We start from the raw sequence: 10,579 nt of genomic DNA on the forward strand, positions 1-10,579 counted from the left end.
GGACGTTCAGCAAATCAATCACGCTTGTGCATCCGTCCAAGGTTTTAGAGTATTTGCATTTACAGATTTTTATCAATGGCTGAAAGTATGTCAAACATTTACATTTCCACGAATTGATCCCAAATTATGCACTTATTTATTTTGTGAATGATATATCGAGATCGTCAAGTTTTATTTAGATTTAGTCTTATAGTTGGTAACGGAGCATGATTATGTTCCCTGCCGTGATGAAAATTTTGGAATTTTTGTACTTTCATTGAATTATGTATGAGTAAAATTCGAATCTTTTGTGGCTTGGAATAGAATTTCAAATTTTCGCCAAATTTAGGCGACCCGGTACATGATAACAGATCTACATAGTCACACCGCCATTAGAAAGAAAACCCCTTAAGATTATTTGGCATATCACTAATCGTCGGAGGTAAATCAAGCTGTGAAACTTTTGGTAGTTAGGGTTTTAGGGTAGATCATTTTAGACTTAATTCCAGTCAATTTGTTAGTCGTTTTTGCTGGATCTTGAAACTATGCATTTATCTCGGCATTGTCTTTAAGATCCATTAATCAATTTGATCGAATATGGATTGTGGCTGGTGATCCAGGCGGTAGAACGAAGGCTGGCCATAGCGAAGGATGGCGGAAGAAGAAAAATTGCAGAAAGAAGGCCTCAGGGGTGTGTGTTGCACATGCCCGAGCAATGCACGCACCCGAGTGCACAAAGGGGCACATGCATTGCACACACCCGTGAGTCCTATAGCGAGTGTGTGCATCACACGCACCTATGGGTCTGCAATGGGTGCGTGCATTGCATAGCTAATGGGCGTGCATGCCGCAGGGCCCCTGCCATGCAAAATTACAGTTCTGCCCTTGTCCCGCCTAAATTACGATTTTGCCCCTTCGTATTAAGTAAAACTACGGTTCTACCTTGGCCATAAAATTTCAATTTTACCCCCACTAGGCATGAAAATTTACTATTTTGCCATTTTGGGCCTAAAATTCTTGTTTACCCCCTTACAAGTGAAATTCCAATTTTGCCCTTGTGTGTATAATCCAATTATAACCCTTTTACGCGTGATTTTATTGTTTTGCTCTTACGTGCATTTTTATGAATATTTTCTCATGAAATTAAATGTCTAGTGATCTGTATATATTTAATTAATTGAAGATTAGCCACAACATCTTTGATTATATTAAATTATATACATTAAGAGCCTTTGGATCACATATAGTCAAAGACATTAATTGTGATTAGTCACATTAATATTATAAATTTTATCCCACAGAAATTTTCACTATATTAATGTGATTAATTAGGATTATCTTTCTTAATTTACCCACAAGGATTAAGGAGGGGAATATAATTTGATAGTTTCATCCTGAAGTAATTATGAATCTATTTAAATAAAAAACTTAGCCCTCAAGTAGTTTTAAATGTTATATGATTAATATATTTTAACATGTTTTACATTAATAAAATATTATTAAAGTTTGTTTGCCTCAAATATATTGATACATAAGTTTTCCTTTGATTATGATGCAGTCTTACCATCTACAATTAGTTTTGGTATAATTATTCTTGAGCTTAATGGAAATAATTATAAAGAATGGAGGGAGTTTATTCTTTTCCAATTGGGATGCATGGATATTAATTATGCTCTATGGTCAGACAAATCACCTGTTCCTATTGAGGATAGCACTAAAGCTGAATATACTCTTCATGCACAATAGGAGCATTCCAACCGCCTTAATGTGATGTACATAAAGACAAAACTTTCTACTAGTATTCGCAGTTCAGTCATTCAGCATAACAATACTTAAGAATTGTTGGAGGCTATTGATGCATAATTTGAGTCTTCAAAGAAGGCACATGCCATGACCCTAATTGTGAAGTTCTCATCATTGAAACTTATCAATGTAAGAGGTGTGCATAAGCACATCATGAAGATGAGGGACATTGCAGCTCAGCTGAAGAATCTTGAGGTTGGGATATCAGAATCCTTTTTTGTATACTATATCTAGAACACTCTCCCACAAAAGTATACCCCTTTCAAAATCTCTTACAACACACATAACACTAAATGGTCAATCAATGAACTCATGACCATATGTGTTCGAGAGGAAGAGAGGCTACTAATGGAGAAAGGAGAAAGTGCTCATATGGCAACACAAGATAAGTATAAAAGGCAAGGCAAGTAGAAAGGCAAGGGTAAGATAGCTCTACTTCCCCAAGTTGGCATTAAAAAGGAATCAAAGTGCTTCTTCTGTAAAATGAAGGGGCATATGACGAAGGATTACGCCAAATTCAAGGCCTAACTTAATAAGAAAGGTAAGCAACTCTCATGTGGTTGTTATAAATCTAATATGGTTAACATGGATTACAATACTTGGTGGATTGATTTTGGTTCTACAATCCACATTTCGAATTCTTTGTAGGATTTTCAAAAACAATTGAAACCAGCGGGAAGTAAAATAAGCATTTATCCAGGAAAAAAGATGCGATCGCATATGGAAACTATTAAGACATATAGATTAGTTCTCAATAGTGATTATGTTTTGAATTTAGAAAGGACTTTTTATAGTCCTAGTTTTTCTAGGAATTTAATTTCAGTTTCAAAACTTGTACCTTTAGGATACTCTTTTGAATTTTCAGGTTCAATATTCAGTTTATTCTATAAATCTGAAATTGTTGGGAGTGGTATTTTATTTGACGATTTCTTTTGCATTAATTTACAAGACAATGCTATTTATAATGTGATGCACATTCGTGATAATGCGAGCATAAAGCGATGTGTTATGAATAAGGATTCCTTTATGTTGTGGCAACAAAGATTGGGACATATCTCTATGGATAGAATTAAGCAATTAGCAAATTATGGAATACTTAGAATGCTAGATTTTACTAATTATGACACTTGTGTGGACTGCATAAAAGGAAAGTAGACGAACAAGGCAAAGAAAAGTGCCTAGAGGAATATAAAAATATTAGAAATCATGCATACAGATATCTGTAATCTAGATGTGGACTTGAATGATCGGAGATAATTAATCTCTTTTTATAAACGATTATTCACGATTCAAATATCTCTACTGGTTACATACTAAGCATGAAGCATTGGATTGCCTTTAAGATATTTAAAACTAAAGTAGAGAAACAATGCAATAAGCAAATTAAGATCATGAGATCAGATAGAAGTGAAGAATACTATGGTAGATACACTAAAGATGGACAAGCACCTGGTCCATTTGTGAAGCTTCTTGAAAAGCATGGGATTATTGCGCAGTACACCATGTCTGGTTCTCCAGACCGAAATGTTGTAGCGGAAAGAAGAAACCAAACTTTATTGGACATGGTGCGGAATATGCTTAACAGCTCCAAACTTCCTAAGTTCTTATGGATTGAGGCTTTTAAATTGGTAGTGTTTAAATTGAGTTTCGACCAAGGCTATCCCAAAGATGCCTTTTGAGTTATTTAAAGGTTGAAAACTTAGTTTGCGATATGTACGCATTTGGAGATGCCTGTCTGAAGTAAAAGTCTACAATTCATAGGAAAAGAAGTTTAACCCAAGAACTATAAATGAGTATTTCATTGGATATACCGAAAAGTCCAAAGGATACATGTTTTGTTGTCCATCTCACATCACTAGGTTTGTGGAATTGAGAAACGCTAAGTTCCTTAAGAATGACCTAATTAATGGGAGTGATCAATTCATGAACCTCGTTCCTGAAGAAGATCATTCAATTACTCAACCTCTCACTTTAGGTACTGGATTGGTTGTTGCCTACAACGCCTCTTCAGTTCAACTGGCCATTAAACAACCAATCATTGAAGATCCACAACATGCTGATATTGATCTGATGGATCAAACTGTTCAGCAATTACCAGATATTGTTAGGCTTCTAGTTGAACAACAAACTTCTCAAAAGAATATTAATGCAACATTAAGAATGTCTACTAGAATGGGAAAAAAAATCAGCAATTCCTAATGACTACATTATATATCTATAAGAATTTGACTATAATGTTGGAGCTAAAAATAATTCCGAGATGTTTTCACAAGCTATGAGTTGTGATAAATCCAATTTGTGATACAATGCCATAAAAGAAAAGATGAGTTCTATGGCATTTAACAAGTTTGAGATCTATTTGAGTTGCCCAATGGTGCAAAGGCCATTGGTTATAAATAGGTCTTCGAAACTAAAAAGAATTCATTAGGCAACATGGAAAGATACAAAGTTAGACCCGTTGCCAAGGGATTCACTCAAAAGGAGGGAATCAATTACTTAGAGACATTTTCTCCTATATCTAAAAAAGATTCTCCTCACATTATTTTGGCATTGATTGCTCATTTTGATATGAAGTTACATCAAATGGATGTGAAAATGAAGTTCCTCAATGATAAACTAGAAGAAGTAGTTTACATGAAACAACTAGAAGAATTCTTCTCTAGTGCTAGTAAGCATTTGGTGTACAAGCTTAAAAAGTCTCTATATAGCCCGAAACAAGCATCCGCCAATGATACTTAAGGGTCCATGAAGTTATCTCTTCATTTGGTTTTGTAGAGAATGTCATGGATAAATGTATATACCATAAGATTAGTGGGAACAAAATTTTTTTCCTTATGCTATATACGAATGACATTTTACTTCAACCAATGATAATGGATTGTTATATGAAGTGAACAATTCCTCTCTAAGAGTTTTGACATGAAGGATATGAGTGAGGTATCTTATGTCATTGGCATTAAGATCCATAGGGATAGACCTTGAGGTATATTAGGACTATCTCAAAAAAACCTATATCAATAAGGTCTTAGAGAGATTTCGAATGAAAGACTATTCACCAAATATAGCACCCATTATGAAGGGTGATAGATTTAATTTGAACCAGTGCTCAAAGAATGATTTTGAAATGGAACAAATGAAGAACATCACATATACTTCTGTTGTCGGAAGCTTAATGTATGCTTAAATTTGTACTTGACCTAACATTGCTTTTGCTGTGGGAATATTGGGATGATACTAGAGTGTGGGAATATTGGGATGACACCAGAGTAATTAAGGTATGGACCCCTAGAGAGCTGCAAAGAAGGTAATGAAGTACCTTCAAGGAAGAAAGGGACATACTTATGTGTAGACGGACGGACAGCTTGAAGGTAGTTGGTTACTCAGATTCAGACTTTGTTAATCAACATCGAAATATATTTTGATGTTTACCAGCGGGGGTGTTTTCTGGAAAAATGCAAAATAAACCTTGGTTGCTACTTCCATTATGGAGGTAGAGTTCGTTTTCAGTTTTGAGGCAATCTCACATGATGTGTGGTTGAAAAGTTTCATATTGGGGCTTAGAGTTGTGGATTTCATTGCTAGACCATTAAAAATGTTTTGTGACAATTCAGCTATAGTTTTCATGGCTAAAACTATAAAAGTGGTAGTCGAAGCAAGCACATCAATAGCAAGTATTTAGCCATTAGGGAATGTGTTACAAAGAAGAAAGTGATCATAGAACACATAAACACTAAATTGATGATAGCTGATTCTTTAACTAAAGGCATACCGCAAATGAGTTATACGAATAATCTATTTAGAATGGGCATTGGTCCAATCATATAAATTTTTCTTTATATGGAAGAATTTGTGAAACTTTTATTTAATTGCAATGTTTTTCTCAATATAGTTGTATACATTCAATATTCTGAGAAAAACAATTATGTTTGACCTAGAGTAAACATAAAGTTCGTTTATTAAGTTATTTTATTACATACGGGCTAATGAAATACGTTGTGATATACGGAAGATAATACTCTCTCTAAGAAGACTCATCGCCGTGATTCATGTGTTTTATTTCAACATGAATTTTATGTGGATTTGGATTATTTAATGGAATATTGGGATCAAGTAGGAGAATGTTGTAATATTTTATTAGTTAAATGTGATCCCAATTTTGTATTTCCCAATTAATTCCGATTTATTACCCAATTTATTATCCACATTTATTATGTGTAATTCACTTGTTAATATGTTACCATAACAGTCTTGATGGAAAATGTCAGTAACGTAAGAAAGGGAATAAAACGTCAGGTCGTCTAGTCCAAAACCAATCACTACAAAAAACACACCAACACGTTTGAAGGGTATTGGCTAGTAGCCAAGACGTTCATCAAATCGATCACGCTTGTGCTTCTATCCAAGGTTTTAGAATATTCCACCTTTGCATATTTTCATCAATGGCTAGAGGTATGTCGATCTTTTATGTTTCCACAAATCGATCTCGAATGATGCATGTATTTATTTTGTGAATGATAAATCGGGATCATCAAGTTTTATTTAGATTTAATCTTACAATGATTATATGGAGGGGATCCCTAAACTATACGAAAATATTCAATATCATTTTCTAGACAATATTTAACATTTTCATTAGATTGTACATAAACCAAAAGTTTTTTAGTCGCATTGAATAAATTAAAAGTTCAAGGATGACATCGCACATTGGAATAACATTCGGGGACCACATTGAGTAAATTAAAAGTCCAAAGACAACATTATACATTAAGCCAAAATTTATGAACCATTTGTGTCACTATCTCTAAGATAAAATTACTCAGTAACGTGGAGTTTGCAACACCAAAATGTTACTCCATAACTGAGATTATTCGAAATTGAAATCTCACCGTTACAAATCTTATTACACGCAACAATTAAATACAATGGACTAGGGGAAGAGGGATGATGACCCTCTTTGTCATCTTGCGCTTCGTATAAGAAGCATCGCTCTGACGCGTTATCCACAAGCACAGGGCTTTGTGTGGACGAGCAGTCGAGCAAGCACCATCACACACACACACATATATATATATATAGAGAGAGAGAGAGAGAGAGAGAGAGAGAGAGAGAGAGAATTAGTCATTGGGGATTGATGATCTAGCCAGACATTTTCATGGCTTCGATCGCACAGAATGTTTTGATGGCGCTGACCGCGATGGTGAACAAGCCATGCCGGCGGACTCCCACCAATCAGGCGCCAGAACCAGATGGTGTCTCCTCCTCCTGTCCGCAGTGGCCGCCGGGGATTGGCGACCGGGCTTCTCGAGAGTACTCTCTAAACTATTCTCTTCACTTTTTCGGATCTCTAGTTTGTACCCATGATTTTTTTATACACATAAAGCAAAATTACTTATTATATTTGTCAGCCGTCGGAGAAAAATTTTCTTTTTTAGGCGAAATAAAACATGATTGAAAGCTAATGACACATTTGTGATATTTGTAATAAATAGTATAACTAATTTTGTTGCATTTTAACACATTTTTAGAGTATTTGAAGAAATCGGAGGAAAATAAAGTGAAAAACGACAGAGGTGAGGAAATTCTCATTTTTTACTTTCTACCTCGAATTTTTCCTTGAAATATGGTTATAGATATTATTTGGGGTTAATTAATTATTACTACACTAAATGACATTTTTCCCCCTCGGATGGGGGCTATGTTTTTTTAATTTTTTGTTGGTTTTTTTCTCCTTCTAGAGGCTGGAGAGCTACTACAAGAGAAACTACAAAGACTACTTCGAATTTGTGGAAGGGCCATCGAGCAATAAGATGGACCAACTCACCGAATCAGAAAAGGGTATTCTCGATTGGCTTAAAAGTGACAAATGATTAGAGAGAGTCCATGATTTTTTAGGACACTCCTTTTATTTCTTTAACTTTCTTATAATTATTTCGTTTATCAGCATTAGGTGTTGAAAGCATGCCACTTAACTTGTGTACGGAGTCTCTATACTCTTTATATATATAGATAGATAGATAGATAGATAGATAGATAGATAGATAGATAGACATGCAGTCTTTCCTCACTAATAAATTGAAGATTTTGGGTTTAATGTGATATTAGAATTGGATTATATCTCAATTCATATCGAATGGGCAGCTACCCATTTGTCAAATCTCATGTGGTCTTCATAATCCAGCTTGCACGTGGAGAAAGATGTGTTGAAGTAACTTGCATTACTCGTCTAGGAGATTCATGTGCTCTTTAGATATAAGCGATGTCCCTCTACTTAAAAGTTTAAGTTTTTTGGTCGGACATTATAACATTAGCCTTGTGGTGAACATATATTTTTGTTCAAAAAGACTGCTTAATTTGATGTTATCTTCAGTCGGCTTGCGCATGTGTATATGACACGAAATGGCCCGGTTAATAGTTGGCAGAGGAGCCATGCCACCCTTTATCCGTCAGTCCGGGGGTTGGCACAGCCCATTTTGTAATTATGTTATCTCAGAGTATCTAGTAATCTCATCTATGTAGTTCTAAATATGTGAAGCACGCCATCCAGTAAAAATAAATTAAGAATAATGTGGATGTATTATTAGTGAACTATCATTTTTGTTTTGATTTATCTACTTGTATTACCTTCAACTTGTAGTACAAAAAGCCCACATGCAAATAGGGAATAGTAAAAAGGCCGACGGACCTTAAAAAGAAAGGACTATATTGATTTTGGCCCGTGGGCTAAATCAGAATTCGAAAATTCGAATAGGTAAACATATGCACACATAATTCGAAAAAAAAAAAATATTCGCCCAAAATTAGAAACCCAAAAAAAATTTTACGTTGCACACATAACTTTTATTTTGCGTAGGCAAGTCTTTTTTATCTTCTCAATTTGTGTGATTAGGCTCTCACTTGTCTTTTCATCCCATGTTGCTTTTTTGCCAATATGGCACTAATTAGTGTTGACACCTGATTTTTAGTCGACATATCATTAAAACATAAAAAATCAAGATTTAGGTTTCTGATCGCGATGGAGGCCTATCTCTCGACCAAAAAATGTCGTTTTTCACCTCTTTCTTTTGCATTGTTGTTTTAAGAAGTTTTTAGCTCATTTTCAAGAAAAACCCGAAAAGTCAAACAGTTGACTTTCGGATTGACTTTTTGGTCAATCCTTTGACCAAAAATCAACCCCGAAAATCAACCCCGAGTCAAAAATTGATTTTTACCCAAAAAATTGCACTTAGCTTTAATTTCACTTTTTTTCAAATCAATTTCTTGAAAATTCAAAGATTTGATAAAAAAATCAACCTTTTAAGAAAAATCAACTAAATGGTTGACTTTTAGTCAAACTTTTGACCTAAAAAAATAAAAAATAAAAAATGCACGAATATATTTCCTTTAATGCCAATTTGACTTTTGCATAAAAAATTTCACAAAATTCGATTAAGAACCATGATTTCTGAATTTTTCAGTTTTAGGTTCTAAATCAACCAAAAATAAAATTACTTTTATTATAGTCATAATTAGATATAGTTCTTTCTTTGACGTTTGGTTTAGGGACTATCTGAAATCTGTTTGAGCATTAAATTTCGCGATTTACCAAATCAAAACGAATTACAGTTTTGAGCCATAATTAGGGGACTGAAATCGATCCTTCATAATTTGCGAATGAACGATTTTTTTTCACTCATTTTTTTTTTTTTTAAGATAAGTCCAAATTCGAGATCAATTCTGTGAAATTCACACAAGAACTCATCAATTTGAAGAATTTTATCCTCCCAAGCATTAGAAAGTCAAGCAATTAAGCTTCAATTGATGAAATTCGAATTGACCCCTTCATGACTATGGTTTAATTTCATAAATCTATGTCCAATTTTAATATTAGGCCTAGATCCATTTTTGACCTAAGCTCAAGCACTTCAATTCAAGGTCAATTTGAATGTGGTAAGTGATTTTACCTATGGGTAGCTCATTAGATAGGGCAATTGTGACATTGATTGAGTTGAATTTTAGTTAATTTGCAATTTTGCCCATTGAATTGCAAATTTTACCATTTTAGCCCTTTAGGCCCAATTCAAAGCACCCATAGTTTTGACTCTCTTTTTTTCACGATAATCATTCAATTAGGTCAATAAAAGACCCATATATCACATTCATAAGGTTTGATCAACTTAATTGTATCTTACTTGGTCAATTTCTTTAAAAAAATGATAAATTCCTCTTCAATTAGGTCCTTTAGGGGTCAAATTGCATAATTTTTTTACCAACAAGGGTCCCAAGTGGACAAAACACCAGCAATTGGACCAAACCGGTCAAGAACCGGACTAAATCCGGCCGAACAGGACCGAACCGGTCCGACCAGTCTGACCGTCCGCCAGCGGGATTGGCCGATTCAGGCCCTTTCCAACCGGTTCTTGGCCTACAACCACCAGTTCTAAAACCCTCTCACTCCCAATTTCACTTATATACCTTCAATTTCCCAAAAGTTTACAAATTGGTACTCGAATTTCGTCAAATTGTAAATTAACCCCTAATTAGACATTTTGATGCAATTCCTGATTTTGGCTTGGTTTTTTGTAAATCAAACCTACTAGATCAATTACCCAACACCTCGAGATCATAATGGAGCCTTTGAAATGGATTTTTGACCGTTGGATCGAGATTTTGGTCATTGAGTCGAACCGACGGCCAAAATTGCTTAATGTAGGAGTATATAAGTGAAATGTCTTCTATGTTCATAAAGGGAGCTCATTTGCACGAATTTTTTCTCTCTCCTCAGCCTCTCTCTCTCTCTCTCTCTCTCTCTCATTTCTCC

General features: G+C 34.7%; 1 long non-coding RNA gene across 1 annotated transcript; it reads left to right on the top strand.

Annotated features, from left to right (window-relative positions):
• Positions 1-6,866: 6,866 nt before the first annotated feature.
• LOC120296387 lies at positions 6,867-8,142 on the top strand. Its single transcript, XR_005553336.1, has 3 exons — positions 6,867-7,089; positions 7,308-7,352; positions 7,518-8,142. It is a non-coding gene; the product is annotated as an uncharacterized LOC120296387 (long non-coding RNA).
• Positions 8,143-10,579: the final 2,437 nt, after the last annotated feature.

The sequence above is a fragment of the Eucalyptus grandis genome, chromosome 7 (genome assembly GCF_016545825.1).
Source record: "Eucalyptus grandis isolate ANBG69807.140 chromosome 7, ASM1654582v1, whole genome shotgun sequence".
Taxonomy (NCBI): domain Eukaryota; kingdom Viridiplantae; phylum Streptophyta; class Magnoliopsida; order Myrtales; family Myrtaceae; genus Eucalyptus; species Eucalyptus grandis.